The following is a 16,282-nucleotide window of genomic DNA, read 5'->3' as shown; positions in this document are numbered from 1 at the left end:
TAATTGTTTTAAAATATATTGAAGTTTCACACAGAGATGAGTATGTAATATATTTCAGGATGTGTGTAATAATTATATATATGTATATCTCGAAGTTCTTGGGGCTGGGGAGGGAGTTGCAAGGGGTGCAGCACATACCTTGCACATGAAACCCTAACTTGATCTCAGCACCTCATGGTCCTCTGTCATCACTGCGTGTGACTCTGAGCACCAAACCATTAGACCCACAATGCAGGGTGGAGATTGGTCGGGAGTGGTACAGAACCTCTAGGATCACTGTTCTACATATTTTTGGTGAAATCTATATAGTATAGACTGGTTCTCAACACAAACGTGTTGGTTTGTGTTGAGAATCTCAACACAACGTGTCACAAAACAAAAGTTGCCACTTTTTCTTTTTTGTTCCCAGATATACTCTCAGTGGACTCCCCATCTATTTTCTGTTCTGTATTGGTTTTCTCTGGGAATGCTGGGCCCCTGACCTCAGTCTCCCCTCTATTGCCCCAAATTCTCTTTCTTTCCCCTCCCTCACCAGGTGTTTGCCCCTCTCCTTTTGATTTGCTCTCATGTTGATGGTGCTCCCTACTTAGTGACTGATTTAGTGGTCACATTTCTGCATATGTCTCTATTCTATGCTCATCCTGACACTGGCGTGAGTGATAGAATTCACATTAGAAATAGTTTCCCTTCTAGTTTTAAAAGCACTGAGAGAGTCCAACAAGTAAGGCATGCTACTGATCCAGGTTCAATCCCCAGGACCTCATAAAATCCCCTGAGCCTCGCTGGAGTGATCCCTGAGTGCAGAGTCAGGGTGTGCTCTGAGCAAAGCTGGGTGTGATACAAAAACCAAATTTAAAAATATATATATTTTAAAAATATATATTAGTATGAAAGCTGGTCTTTTATGGCTTAGAAAGGTGATCTCTATATCACCGCGGCAGCGTGGGTGATCTTTATTCCTCAAGATGTGAAGTTTGGGGCAGGCAGTCTACAGAGTAAGGACTCTTTCATTACACTAGGGGCTTTGAAGATGTCTTCGGTCTTGAAACTTCCTTCAGCTCTGGAACTTTCCTGTTTCTGTGCCTCCTTTGTTCAAGATTGGTCCAACTTTGGATCTATAAGCCTGCAAAGAATATCTCTCATTTTCCGTTTGTATTTCTATTAGAGTTTCTGCAGGAATCCTCCAGACAATGGTTTTGTTAACTGCACTTTTATTTCTGTGCTCACATTTTAAATTTCCAGGTGTTCCTTCTTGCCCTCTCTTTTTATGAGCTCTCATTCTTGTTTTATAGTTGCAATATCTTCTCTTATTACAGCCACTCATTATAAACTTGGGGGAAGAGTTATTTTGCCTCCTGCTTTGAATTTACTGTCTAAGAGTACATTTTCCTTCCTTCCCTTCTGTTTCTCTCACCACTTGCTTACTGACAGTATTGGGGAGAGGGAAGGACCTGGCTGTCTCCCAGGGGATCTTGGTTGCTCATACTGTGATGCTACTTTTCTGGATTGATCAGATCCAACAAGGTTCCTGGCTGGAGTGGGGTTATGTCAGACTCAGATTTACAGGATTTGGATCCGTCTAGTGCTTTGAGTGTTCAACTTTGCAGAATGTAAATCAAGTGCTTCTTACCTTTTCCTCCAGTCTCATCTATGTTCCTGTCTTTGACTTAGCCTCACCGGAAAGGAATTCTCCCATCCCACCAGGGTGGACAGGGCCAGTGCTGGATTGTGTGGGCTGAGGTGGGAGAGGTGGCCGTGTGCCGGACGTGTGGAAGCTCCTTTGGGAAAATTCACCATCAGTAACTGGACTTTATAGATCACATTTTCACAAAAAAAGAAAACACATTTTGGGGGGGCCTGGGGATGATGTAGTTCAGTGGTAGACAAATTGCCTGGCAGAAGTGAAGCCTTGAGTTCAGCCCCTGACACTGCCCCCTTCATTGACACTGTCCCTGAGATCCCCACAATGAGAATGCACACACATGCACATACACACCACAAACACACACACACACACACACACACACACACACACACACACACACCCTGCCCCCTGCCAAGCTCCCAGTCCAAGAGCATGATTCCGAGACAACATAATGATCATGACAACATAGAGAAGGGAAAAGAACAAAGCAAAACATGCATTTAATGGGAAAAGGGTGATTCTGATGTGCTTAACTCAACCCCCACAAGGCTTAGGAGAGTGCATCATCCCGGACCATTCTGGCGCTGCAGAGCCTACATTTGCTTGCTCACCAACCAAGTGTCCCTGGCTGGGGAGGGGGCTCTAAGTCATGGAGTTCATGCATGAACAAGACTCTGAATTCAATCCCTGGTGCCAACCTGCTTCCAAGCATTCCTGGGTGTGACCCCGATAAACATATCCAGTGTAAAATGTCATCAAGGTCGAGGGAGGAAAAGTTAAGCAGAGCAGGAGAAATGGCAGCAGTCCAGAGTTGACTGGAACACTGGCTAGAGGACCGTGGGGGAACTTCCTGGAGGAGGTGGCCTGTGTGTAATGATCCCAAGGTAGTGAGGGAGCGACCACAGAGCTACAAGGAGAAAAGATCCTAAGTGGAGAAGACAGTCTGTGAAGGAGTGTTAAAACGTAGTTATGTCAGCTGAATTTCAGGGACACTCGAGGAAACCTTTTGCATCCCCCCCTCCCTCCCTCCCTCCCTCCACACACACACACACACACACACACACACACACACACACACACACACATACGGCATGCAAGAGAGCCTCTTTGAGCTTTTCCCTAAAAGGAAAATCTGTTATGTTCAATGCTGTTCATCTGGATTCTGGAACCTTCCATGGAGGTCTTCACAGATTGGGGCGCCAGGCTTATCCCGAGCTGGGGGAGTCTCCAGATTTCCCCAGCTGTGTATGTATGTCTGTGTCGGGAGGGGCAGGGTTAGAGAGCAGCGGGGGAAGTCATGTGGGACTGGGAACCCTCATTTCTCTCCTTGTCATGGTGCTGACCTCAAGGAACTTGGCACCCAGCCTGGGAGTCGCCCTGAAGGGCCCCTGCACAATTACAGCCACTGGCCCCGCCTTTCTTGCTTTTGCTGGAGCCAAAAGCAGCTCGCTCTAATGCCTAAGACCACATCTTTAGTGAGCCTGTCCTGGCCTAAGTGGGATTTTATGAGGAATTAACCTAATGGCCGCTCATCTTTCACCCTCCCCCCCTCCCCCCGACAGTGGGCAGCGAGTCCAGGGAGGCCTCCCCGCCCCGCCCACTCCCTGCTCACGGCAGAGCTTGGGCTTCGGCCGGAGGAACAGTTCGTGTCTTGCCTTCTTGCCTCATCTCCAGACACAAGCTGTGCCTGGGGATTTGGGAGGTCTTAAGGAAACTGGGGCCAACCAAGAGGAAATTAGACAAGAGAGAACAAAAAGAACAGAATATTTGGAAGAAATTGTTCTTTTTGCCTCTCGTGTCTTGCTCCCTTGTATTTAATGTTTGGAACTCCACATGCATCTGTTAGAGGCCAGCAACTGGTTGTTTCCCACCCATTGATCAATGATGATTAAATAGGAAGGAATCCAATTTGGGGGCTGCAGGGGGGCCTGGACAGCAGCAGCTGCAGAACATCTGCTCTATCTTCCCTCCTTTTGAAGGGGACTTGCCCTGTCTGGCCCTTATGACTTCTGTCTCTCTGGGGTGAGGCTCAGTCCCCTTGTCTGAGGATGGCCAGTCCACACCCTGATTACCAGCTATGTATGAGCTGGTCCTGGGCTCAGCATCAACAAAGGTTCTCTCACTGGGGGAATTTGGCCTCCAGCGGAGGGGGGTTTTAGTGCTTGGTGGCAGCAACTGAAAGTCCAAGGGCAGGGGGAGGGAGGGAGCCAGACACAGATTGTAACAAAGGCTTCCTAGGATGCGTGAAGGCTTGTAACCTTCACTTCAGGATCCAGTGAATTTCTGGACACTGGAGAGTTCTCTTTCCTCCCCTGTTCACTCCCCTCTTCCCGTCCATCAAGTCTTTACTCCATCATCTTTTCTCTGTTTTATCTCCAAGTTCTGCTTCTCAATATACCTAGACATTCCAGGGCAAAAGGAAGGACCAGGAGGAGGGAGGTGTAGTCCCAGCCTACTTAAGCTCTAGACTGGTGTCCTTCTCACTGGAAACTTCAGTGGGAAAAAAATGCAGTTCTCTCACACCAGGGAAGGCTCTTGACTCATCTGTATGGATCTCATGCTCCCTTCCCTTGAGGCATGAGGAGGCTGGGAGGTGGTTAGTTGATTAGCTTGGGATCTAGATTCATCTAAGCTCTAGACCAGGGGTCTAGCCTGGCAACCAGGTGGGAACCTTTAAGAAATCACATAGCATAGAAGCACGAAGAGAAAAGAATCATCATTGTACTGTTACTAACATAGTCTGAGCCAAGATGGCCATACAGTGACCTCCACTGACTGTCCATATCCGATTATCTTCCCTATTCTAGGTTTTTGTGGAAAAGGCAGGATAGATATAGGCCCTTCTTTGCTTTTGAAAAGAGCGCAAATCCTACTGAGATGATACTCTTAAAACAGCAGCCCTCCACTGGAGAGCTGGAACTCCTACGAGTCCAGAGTGTTTTTAAGTGAGCACCATATCTCTTGCGTGAGCTGGTACAAAAGGTTCTCACTCACCAGTGTTGTGATGATAATGATGGCACTAGTAATGAGTCTGATAATCAGGATGATTGGGCCAAACACATTTTAATATGACTTTTATGCAACTCTATCAAGTTGGGGTTCTTTTTACGATGAAGGGGGCAGAGAGAAGTTAGGTGATTTGTCTAAAGGCACATATATGATAAATAAGACAACATCCATCCTGACCGACTTAAGGACAGGGAGGAGCACAACTCTGTTTTGGGGTTTGTCTACCATGTGGGCTGTGGTAGGTCCACCCACAGTGCCATATATCTGTGTGGTTCAGGGGCTGGCTCCATTCCTATGTGATACAGATTAATGACTCCTTGTTGGGGTTGAATATGGCATAACTGAGGACATCTTCAACAACACCCATGATGGAGACCAACTCCAGGCCTGGGACTGTGACAGGATCTGAGGGTGTGTATTCTTGGAAGAGAGTCACCTGGGTTGAGCTTGTCTAGTTGTCCAAGTTAGGGGCATAGAGAAAATGAGCATTCCATTTTCTCGGGACACAGCCAGTGAAAGAGTGGGGGAGGCCATAAAGACCAAATGAAGATGAGGAATTTGCCAGACAGACCAAAAGTGTTCCACCTGACTAAGGGAAGAGCACGCAAAAATACTGGGGGCTATGTCCTACCTAAGAGAAAGTCACTTTTAAAAAAAATTTTTTTAATTTATTTTCGTTTTTTTAATTTATTTTTTAATAAGAAAGTCACTTTTAATGTTTTATTTTATGCTAGGTGTAGAGTCTAGTTGCATTGTTGAGTAGATAGATAGAAACTTTATCTAAAATTCTTTAATTGCACATTGCAGGAATGCCATCTGCACTTCTATATTCATCGCAGCACTATTCACAATAGCCAGAGTTGTAAAAAAAAACAACAAAAAACCAAAAATTAACAGCCCAGTGCCTGAGAACAGATGACTGGATAAAGAAACTGTGGCACATCTACACAATGGAATACTATACAGCCACCAGGAAAAATGAAGTCATGAACTCTGCTTATAAATGGGTGTACATGGGGAGTATCATGCTGAGTGAAATGAGTCAGAGGGAGAGGGACAGATATAGAATAACTGCACTCATTTGTGGGATATGAAAAAAGCATAGTATGAGATTAATACTCAAGGACAACAGAAACAAGGAATGGTCCATGGTGAAAGCTTGGAAGTGGTGGTGGGGAAAGGGCAGCCAGGATAGAGAAGGGACCACTATGACAATGATAGGTGGAGATGATCACTGAAGAATAACTGAGTACTGAGAGGAGGCAATGAGATATACATGATAACCTTTAACCTTTCAGTACCTGTATTGCAAACTGCAATACCCAAAAGGAGGGAGAGAGAAAGGAGAGAGAGAGAGAGAGAGAGAGAGAGAGAGAGAGAGAGAGAGAGAGAGAGAGAGAGAGAGAGAGAGAGAGAGAGGAGACAGGAAACAGGGAAACAGGAGGGAAACTGGAGACATTGGTAGTGGGAAATGTACACTGGTGAAGGAACTGGTGATGGAACATTGTATGACTGAAACCATGAACAACTTTGTAACTGTCTTTAAGTGTCTTGATAAGAGGTTCTATTTTTATAGCGATGAAGTGAGCAGAGACAATGGCCTTGTCTGATGTTGCCCATAGTGGAATCTTTATCTCCACCTCTAAGACTTGAACTATCTCAGTGGAAGTGCTGAGAAGGGCCATGGAGAGCAGCCCCTTGTCACATGTTTGGGGCAGAGTCCCTGACTAGTTTACTATGTGCCTTCTTACTAAAAGGCCTATATTGAAGGAAGTGACATTTACTGAATTAACAAATGCCTCCTGCACAAATGATGTGCTGTAGTCAAGTTGGAGGGTGTCAGAATTCATATCTGAGCTCTGGCCTGGGGCTGACAGGGGCGGGGACTATAGTGACTGAAGAATGCACACCCCACCTAATGCTGGCAGCCATTAATTACTTATCCCACTCAGGGGATGGGGGTCCAAATTGTCAGGGTCTCTGATATCTCAGGAGAAAGACATTCAGATTTTTAGGTAGAATTTTCTGTGCTTTAAATGAAAATATGTAATTTAATGTTTTCAAGATACAAACGAGGTAAAAACCCTTAATTTAGATATAAAGATGATCCAGCTGTACATTCCATCTCCCTTCTCACCAATTTATCTCCTAACAATCCATCCATCTCCATCCATGTATAAATCCATCCATCTATTTAGCCCTCTGCTCATTTCTTCCTTTCTGCCCTTCCATTCACTTACATACACATAGACACATATATCTGATCACCCTTCCATGCACTAACCTACCTACACTCACACACAAGCATCCATCCATCCATCCATCCATCCATCCATCCATCCATCCATCCATCCATCCATCCATCATCACCACTAGTCTATCTTTTCATCCATTCAGCCATCTTTGTTCCACTGTTAAGATATTTCTCAGATCATTCTGGGACTGAAATATCCATTTTGTTCCTCCTCTCCCTATTTTTTTTAACCACGAGGAGTCTTCTTTCTGCTCCAACTCCAAGCAAATTATAAGTTTGTAAAGTGGTACGGGTATGAGTGCGCTTGTGCCTGCCTTTTGTTACCGGCAAATTTTTGTTCTCTCTTTGTCCTTGCTGTGTTGTCTGAAGTGGTAGGGTATATATATTTTTCCTCCCCTTGGATTTGAGCCCTTATAAGTGTACCAGAATAAAATTAAACCAAATAGAGAATTAGGTTCTCCTCCCTTTTCTTGGAAATATCTTGCCACTGGGCTATGCTCACTGGGAATTAAATAAGTCTTCAAAAGGAGATCAGAAATAGATTCCTCAGTGGGGCCTCTAGACGTCAGTAAATGGATTTATGGAAAATGGGTTAGGTTTGGCAAATTTTAAATTGTGACTGGGTGAGTGTGAACTATATTTGTGTAAATATTCTTCCTTTCTTTTCACTTTCTCCTCTGAAACCAGTTGGAGTTTGTTAGCTGCTTATTCCAATTGTCCTTTGTTCCTGAATCTAAATATTCTCTTCCACTCAGATTCAGGTTAGTGGACTGCAAAGGGGACAGGGAAAAATAACCAATATTTATTGTGCTAAATGCTTGGTATTTGTGAGAGCGTCAATGTTCCTAATTTCAATGGCATATATGTTGTCGCTTCTAAATAGGAGAATGTTACTCAATGTACAAACTTGGGGAGCCTCAGTTTTCTCCTCTACCAAAAGGGGATTAGACTTCCTTTGACCTAAATAAAATGATCTTCGTTTAGGCACCACCATGGTGCCTCATGACCCTGTGAATAGTGCTCTTCAGGGAACAGAAAAGTTTGTTAACATGGAAGTGTTCCTAGGAGTTCTTTCTACCTACAAATCAGCTTTTTTTTTTTTTGGCGGGGTCACACCTGGGGATACACAGGGGTTACTCCTGGAATTACCTAAGTCTGCACTTAGGAATTACCCCTGGCGGTGCTCAGGGCACCCTATGGGATGCTGGAAATCGAACCCGGGTCAGCCGCATGCAAGGCAAACGCCCTACACGCTGTGCTATCGCTCCAGCCCCACAAATCAGCTTTTATTTCTAATTAAATGTATTAATCAGGGGCTGGAGCGATAGCACAACGGGTAGGGCGTTTGCCTTGCACGCGGCCGACCGGGGTTCTAATCTCAGCATCCCATATGGTCCCCTGAGCACCGCCAGGAGTAATTCCTGAGTGAAGAGCCAGGAGAAACCCCTGTGCATTGCCGGGTGTGACCCAAAAACAAACAAAAAAATTTTAAAAAATGTATTAATCATATTAGGAGGCCCCCGGTGGAACTAGGCTTCGAAATGGGCGCATCATGTTGGGGAATGAGGACATAAAGGACATGGTCTGTTAGGAGCTGGGGTGAGGGGTGGCAGGTCCGGAAGCTGGGCATGACTCTGGCACTCCTGGGGACCTCAGCAAAATGAGTTCTGGCCAGGAAGGGGACAGCAAAGGAAGGTGCTGAGAACTTTTTTTTTTTTCCTTGAAAAGGGGGCAGTAGCCGGGAAAGTCCAACAATAGTTGCCCCTGGTGTTGACAAGTATTTCCTGTCAGGTCTCTTTGTGGTCCCGGTTTGTAACATGGACACAGAGGCTCACAGGGGTGAAGCAATTTTCCCCGAGCCCCAAGAAGTGTGGTGGACGGGATAAAGCAGTGCCCACCAAACCTGCAATTTTCACCTTTGTGGAAACTGAGCAGCTGGCAGGAGCTCAGAGAGGCAGAGGATGTGAGGGGGGGGGACACAGCCCCACCCCTCCACCTCCCCCCTGCTCCGGCAGCTGCTGCTCTGCCCTCTGGCCAGCCCCACCCTGGGAGCCCCAGAGGGTCCTAGATTCCGCACACGTGGCTCGTGGCTCCTGGCTGAGGGCTGCCTCCAGACCCTGGGCGTTTCTACTGGACCCAGAAATTCCTAATATTTGAGATTTGGGGGAGTTCAGAGACAAGGATTCAAATTCAGACTCTGTGGCTGTGTGAACTCAGTTGTCCTACTGTCTACGGATAGCTAGGATGGTGCTCTTGGATATGACATAGGTAATGAAGGCTGAGATGAAGCAATATATTGATGGGTTTTAGGAGAATATCTGCGGCGCCGGTCTGAAATGAGGCCACGCCCACTTTTGCTTAGGCCACGCCCCTGACGATTAGGCCACGCCCCTTTCCCCCACAAGAGCACACACTTGTGTGGGAAGAGAGAACTGCGTGCTAGCCACTAGGGCAGCAGTTCGGGGTGGGGGAGGGACCGCTGGGGTGCTCGGGGTCCAAGGCGCAGGCTGGGACGCGGGTAGGGCGGGTTGAGGGACGTGTGTGAACTCAGCCGGTCCCTGATCTTTCTGGGTCTGGGTGTCTGCAGCTAGACTGTGGGCCCGATGCTCCCAGGAGGGAGAGAGTGAGGGCCAGGGGAGATTCTGGTCAGGCCCCAGCCGGCTGCCAACTGAAAGGCCTTTTCTGATCGTCTGGTTCCTTCCGCTCTGAGGCTGCTTCCTCAGAGAACTTGCCTGACTTCTTTCTAAGCCTGCCTGATTTTCATTGCTGTTGTTTTGTTTTGGGGTCACACTTGACGGTGCTTGGAGCTTACTTCTCTGAGCTCAGGATTCACTCCTGTCGTTACTCAGGGGATGACAGGGGATGCTGGAGCTTGAACCCAAGTCTACCTCTGTGCCTGCTCCAGCCCGGACTTTGTTTGATTTTTACCCAAGCTTTTCTCCCTGCCACAGACATATATGTATGCTACATACATATGTACCTACATACATGCACCTATGTGTTAGATTGTGTGCCTGCCCCATCATTATCCCTCATTTTAAACACCCAATAAATGTCCCCTCAGGGCTGGAGAGATAGCACAGCAGGTTTGCCTTGCACGCAGCTGACCCGGGTTGGATTCCCATCATCCCTATATGGTCTCCTGAGCACCACCAGGGGTAATTCCTGAATGCAGAGCCAGGAGTGACCCCTGTGCATCACTAGGTGTGACTAAAAAAGCAAAAAAAAAAAAAGTCCCCTCAGTAACCAGATAAGAGCTGCTGGAGTGAATAAAATGATCACATTATTGTTTATACTTTGTTTTGTTTTGGGAGGTGTATCTAGCAGTGCTTAGGAGCACAACCAGCTTAGCCCTTGGGAGTAGCTCCTGGCATGGGGGGTGGGGGGGCCTTAGGGGACCATGAGGAACCAGGAATTAAGCCCAGAACCTCACACATGCATAGCAAGTGCCCTCCCATTAAGCCATATCCCCGGGCCCCAAATCATGTTATCTTAAAAATACAGCTTCTTTTCTATCTATTTTACAGCCTGAATGTGTTCCTCTAAAATTCATCTCCTGAAATCCTAAATTCCAATGTGATGGTATCAGCAGGTGGTGGGAGGCCCCTGATGAAAGAAGTCTAGGCAACCCCCCTTGCAAAAGAGGTTCTCCCCTGAATCCGAGCCCACCTGAGCCCATCTGTGGTTTATAAGCCCCCTGGTGGCAGGGATGGCAGCGTCACCCACCGGCCGTCAGCAGAGTCCAGGGGGATGAGGCCAGATTATGAACAGACCCAGGAGCCAGCTCCCTCTTGGGCCAGCCCACATTGAGTCCAGATCAAAGGCTTTCTCCCACCCCAGACTGCGTCCCTGGGCTCTGGGTTCCCTGCGCCTGCTTCCCTCATTTCCTCTCCTGCAGTGAATGGAACAAGCAGCTGTGCTGTGGAGCAGGGAGACAGTGTGATTCCCTGCGTGTCCTGCAAGGGGGGTGAACCCCACGAAACTGAGGGAGCCACAGGGATGTGGCTCTGCCTTATGCTGGCTTCATTTCCCAGGACACCTAAGCCCAGGCAGAGGGTCAGGTTGCTCCTCAGTTGCAAAGAGCCAACTGAGGAAAACTTTAGGAAGAGGTGGGGGCAGGGGAGAATAAATCAGGACCAAGGGGATAGTGTGTGTGGCACAGGATGCAATTTGATGTTTCCTATCTAAATGGATTATAGCAGCTGACCCTACTGGTTCTAAAACTATATCTCTATGTCTTTATTTATATCTATATCTATAGTGGGAATGGCAATGCCATCTGGATTCAAAAACTCCACTTTAGAGGCAGGAAATTGTACCCTTTACATGTATATAGCCTTGTAAACATATGCTATGTCGATAATGACGGGAACTTTTCAATTACAAAAATGTACCTTTCAAATCTTTTTTTCCCCTTATGATTCAATTACAGGAAATGTTAAATGTGTGCTATTTCAAACAAAAACAATATAGGTCTATCAAAAGGCAGTCAGATGAAAAGAATTGAATGAGGAGACTCAAGAGGGTCTCATTAGGGCTCCTAGAACCCGAGAGGGAGAGAGTGACCCTGAGACAAGAATACATAAAGAGGAGTTACCTGGGGGCTGGGAAGACTTAGAGACAAAAAAGTACCTGCCTTGCAAGCCCAAGGCCACGAGTTTGATCCCCCACCACTACCCACATGTATCAAGTGTAGTCCTGGTGGCTCTACTCTCTGGGACCTCCAGCACATCAGGAAAACAGCCAGGCATATGTGAGCACCACAGCTGAGGTAGGAGACCCTGGTGAGTACCACAAGCAAGTGTGTGAGCACAACCAAGCATAGACGTGAACCACAGACATCACAACGATACCACCTCTGTTGACAATAAAGAGAAGGGAGTGAGGGGGATAAACATTTTACAAATGACTGATCTTGGGGCCAGAAGGATGGTACAGTGGGTAGGGTGTTTGACTTGCATGTGGCCGAACCTGGTTTGATATCTGGCATCCCTTATGTTTCGCGAGTCCATCCAGGAGCGATCCTTTAGTTCAGAGTAAGGCCTGAGTAGAGCTGGGTGCGTCCCAAAAACAAACAAACAAACAAACAAAAGAACTGACCCAGAGGAATTACCACCAGATGCATGGATACTCCAGGAGCCAAAACTGGCCAACTGTTTGTTTTTGCAAAGTCTAAAGTGTTTTCTTCCTGGCTCACGACAGAAAACATTTGCTGACCACTGCTGTTATGGGCTGCGCAGAGACGCACCCAGTCACAGTCTCTTATTTCATACAAAGAAGTCCTAAACCCTAGTATCTCAAAGTATATATCTAGGTAGGGCCTTTAAATAAATCTTAAACTGAGGCCACTAGCATGGGCACTAACCTAATATGACAGGATTCTATGAAAGAAGAGGAAATATAGACACAAAGACGAAGAAAGAGGAAAGATCATACAAGGCTGTGAAGGCGGACAGAGAGGTGAACATCTGCAAGCCACAGAGCCAGGCCTTGGAAGACAATCCCGGCAGCACCTGTATTTCGGGCTTCCAGAACTCTAAGAAAACAGACTCTGTAGACTATGTGCCAGCAGGCTTTGTTCCAACAACCCTAGCAAGCTAACCTGACTAATTCCACGGCTTCAAGAGAAGGCAAAGACGCAGGGAGGGGGGATGAGCACATTGACTGCTCTCTCTACTCATTACTGACCTGTGGTTAGGGACCCCCCAGTGACTCAACCCACCTAGAAATCAGTCAATGCAAAATCGTTGTTATCTAATCAAGTTTGTCCTCCCAGGTGGGAGCAAGGATCAAGAGAATGAATAAAGGATGTTGGAGAAACTCTACAGTGGGAAGGATGCTTACCTTGCAAGTGGCCAGCCCTGGTTCGATCCCTGGCACCACAGATGAGTATTGAGCCCTGAGTGTAGAGCCAGGAGCAAGCCCTGAGCACCACCCTATCTACTCCCACCCCAACAGAGAACAAATGAAAATTTAGGGGCCAATATCAGGAGCAGTGCACACACATGCATGGATGCACGCACACACAGACAATGGAGAGAATAATGCAACAGACACCCCAGTTCAACAATTAGCAACATTTCTCATGGTTGTTGTATCTTACAACTTATGTATTACGTGAGTATATTATTTTAAAGCAAATATCAGGAACCATCATTTTATCCAAGAACAATTCAGAGTGCATCAATAATTGACAAAATTTTCAGAAAGCAAGACAGACATGTTTTTGTCATATCTAATAACATTAACAAAAATTCATTGATAGCATTATCTCATCTTAGTCTAGATTCAAATTTCCACTGTCCTCAAATTATATTAATTAAACAGTTGGCCTGCTCTAATTAGGAAACAAGCAAATATCAGATAAATCGGGTCATGTATTCTGTTCACAGAATCCAAATCGCTGTCTGTATTTGCCCGATCCCTGTATTGCATTGTTTAGCTTGTTTTCCTGACCCCAGATTTTCCTGTAAACTTATAGTTAGATTTAAATGGTTGATTAGGCTTAAGTGTAATATTCACAGTGTGACCTTCTAGAGCCCATCACATTATAGGAAGAGAATATTGTTTCTATTACTTTCTGTGGTGTCAGGAAAAATCTCTGAGTTCTGACATGTCAGACCAGTGTTCTCATCATGCTTCCTATTCAACTTTTTTTTGTGTGTGTGTGATGCTGTGGTTGTTTAACTCATAATCATTATAAAAATACATTTCTCCACTTCTATTTTCAAGATGGTGCTGTATTAGTTGGGGTTCTCCAGAGAACTATAATAGTATCTATTATCTGTTTATGTATGTCATATACCGCACACCATTAGAAGTCCAATGATTTACCATCTGTAAGCCAGAGACAGGAAAGCTTGTAGTATTATTCAAGCCGTGTCCAAAACCTGAACATAACAGGAGAGAAGGTGCAAATCTTAGACCCAGGGCAAGAGGAGACCAATAACTTGATTCAGAAGAAAGGGTAAATCCTTCTTACACATTTCTGTTCTGTTCAAGCTCTCAGCAGATTGGACAATGCACAGTCGAAGGTAATATACTTTACCCAGTTTACTGATACAAACGATCTTCTTTTTTTTCTTTTTGGGTCACACCTGGCGATGCATAGGGGTTACTCCTGGCTCTGCACTCAGGAATCACCCCTGGTAGTGCTCAGGGGACCAAATGGGATGCTGGGAATTGAACACAGGTCGGCTGCATGTAAGGCAAACGTCCTACCCACTGTGCTATTGCTCCAGCCCCTTCTTTTTTCATATTTTTAAAACTTTTTTCTTTTTTTTATTGAATCACCATGAGAAAGTTACAAAGCTTTCAGGTTTGAGTCTCAGTCATACAATGATCAAAAACTTCACCAGTGTACATGTTTGACCACCAAGAACCCCAGTATACCTCCTATCTCCCCACCCCCGTGTAGCTGATGATTTTCACTTTACTCTCTCTTTACTTTGATTACATTCAATATTTCAACAGAAAACTCACTATTATTATTTGCAATTTGCCCCCAACAATCAGACCTGCCAAAAAGGCATTATTTGATAATTTGTTTTCCATTGCTGAGAATGAAGAGCATATGAGGTTTTGGGTTTCTGGTATTTTAGTGATTAAGTCCAGAGAAATTTCTGCCAGAAGTCGAGTCACTGCAAGCTCATACCTCTGTTTAGTGGGTTCTAAAAGATGGTGTCACCACGCCGCCGCCACCAAAAGGAAAGGCCGAGAGAGAAAAACCTTTCCTCTTTCAGGGCGGCATGGGGCCGTAGCTTAGTTCACAGTCTAGAGGCATTTCTGCAAGAAGCCACTGGGTTCTGAAAGTAGTTAGTAGGCTTCTGGGATCATGGTCGCTCAGGAACGAGGAGCCATTCATGTGGGGCCACTAGGGCTCTCGTCTGGGCAGAAAGTGGACAAACGTTCTTCTCTCCTTAAGAAGACATAGCCAGCAAAAATGTTTAGCCAAGTATTTGGGCACCCTCTGGATTGGTCACCTTGACACATGAAATTTACCATCAAAGGTGGTTTTCTAATTTTGTCACTTACTCATTTTTTTAGCTAGAATTCTTCTACTAAGAAGAATGTTCCCTTACTAACTTTTTTGGTGCTCCTGAGGCATGATTTTAAAGACATAATAGATTATACAATTATTTTTCTTGATCAACTTTCAGAAAGAATAGATGGACTAGCGATGAATGATTCTTTATATATCAGCAGGAACTCATAATTCAAGAAGTATATTGAATAGACTTGAATCAATCACCCCAATATATCATTTAATGCCCAAGTTATTTTATTTTGGCCAGGGGGCATCCTTTTAAATGGGTTTATATGTCCTTTCAAAATGAGACTATTAGGATTTGATCATTTCCTGGCTTTCTGGCACAAGTACATGCTCATGGCATGTATTTCTCTCTCCAGCCACTTTTCTGAGAAGCCCCTTGTCTTGGGCCAGGTTTACCAGCAAACAGGGAGTGAGGTGAGAGCAGGAGTAGTGACGGCTCACTGGGAAGGATGCGGCCCCAGAGGGTACTGAGGCAGCAGCAGGAAAGGAAGAATGAAGGAGTCTCCGAGGTTGCCATGGTTTCACAATACACATAGTCACCCTCTTAGGAGAATCAAGAGTATCCTGTTTGGGGCTGGGGGAAGGCAATCCATCGTCTCTCTCTCTCTCTTTCCCATGTGCGGTTTCCTGGGATGCTGCCCCCTCTGCAGCCCTCATTTGTGTTTCTTGGCTCCTGTCACAGCCGCAGGAGAAGCCAAGTTTCCACACATCCCAGCTCATTACTGTGTATCCAAGGAGGTCTCTCCCAGTCCCTCGGGGCTCCACATGGGGCCCCTTATGTGTGCTGGGGGCAGCGGCTGTGAACACAGCTTTAGAAGTTATTATTTGGGCTGTGCTTACAAGGATTCAGGCCAGGACCATCAGGGTGTGTGTACCCTGGAGGTTCGGGGGCGGGGTGGGTGGGAGTGGGGGGATTGTGTGTGTGTGTGTGTGTGTGTGTGTGTGTGTGTATGAACTGGGTCTGATCCATGCTACCCTTGTGTCTCTCCGTTATGCTTACACCCATGACAACTTTGGGATCCCCTATGGAATCCACTGTCCTCACTTCTCTTCTGAGAGGCAGACACGAGTTCAGTTGTTGCAGGCAGCAGTGAGAGGCTGTCTCCTAAAAACATCTAAAGATTTTCACTAAATCAACATGCAGACCTGACGGCCATAACCGGCCCAGTGATTAACATGCACATGGACCAACTCACTCGTCCACGGCCCAGTTTAGTTCTTCACCTTCCAGTTCAGTGGAACCTTTAGGTCGCCTCTGGGGCAAGCTTTCCCATCTGGGGTTCCTATTGTCTGGTCCTGCAGAGTCTCTGTGCCAGGTACA

This window comes from Sorex araneus, chromosome 6 (genome assembly GCF_027595985.1).
Source record: "Sorex araneus isolate mSorAra2 chromosome 6, mSorAra2.pri, whole genome shotgun sequence".
NCBI lineage: Eukaryota > Metazoa > Chordata > Mammalia > Eulipotyphla > Soricidae > Sorex > Sorex araneus.
This window is presented reverse-complemented; position numbering follows the sequence as displayed.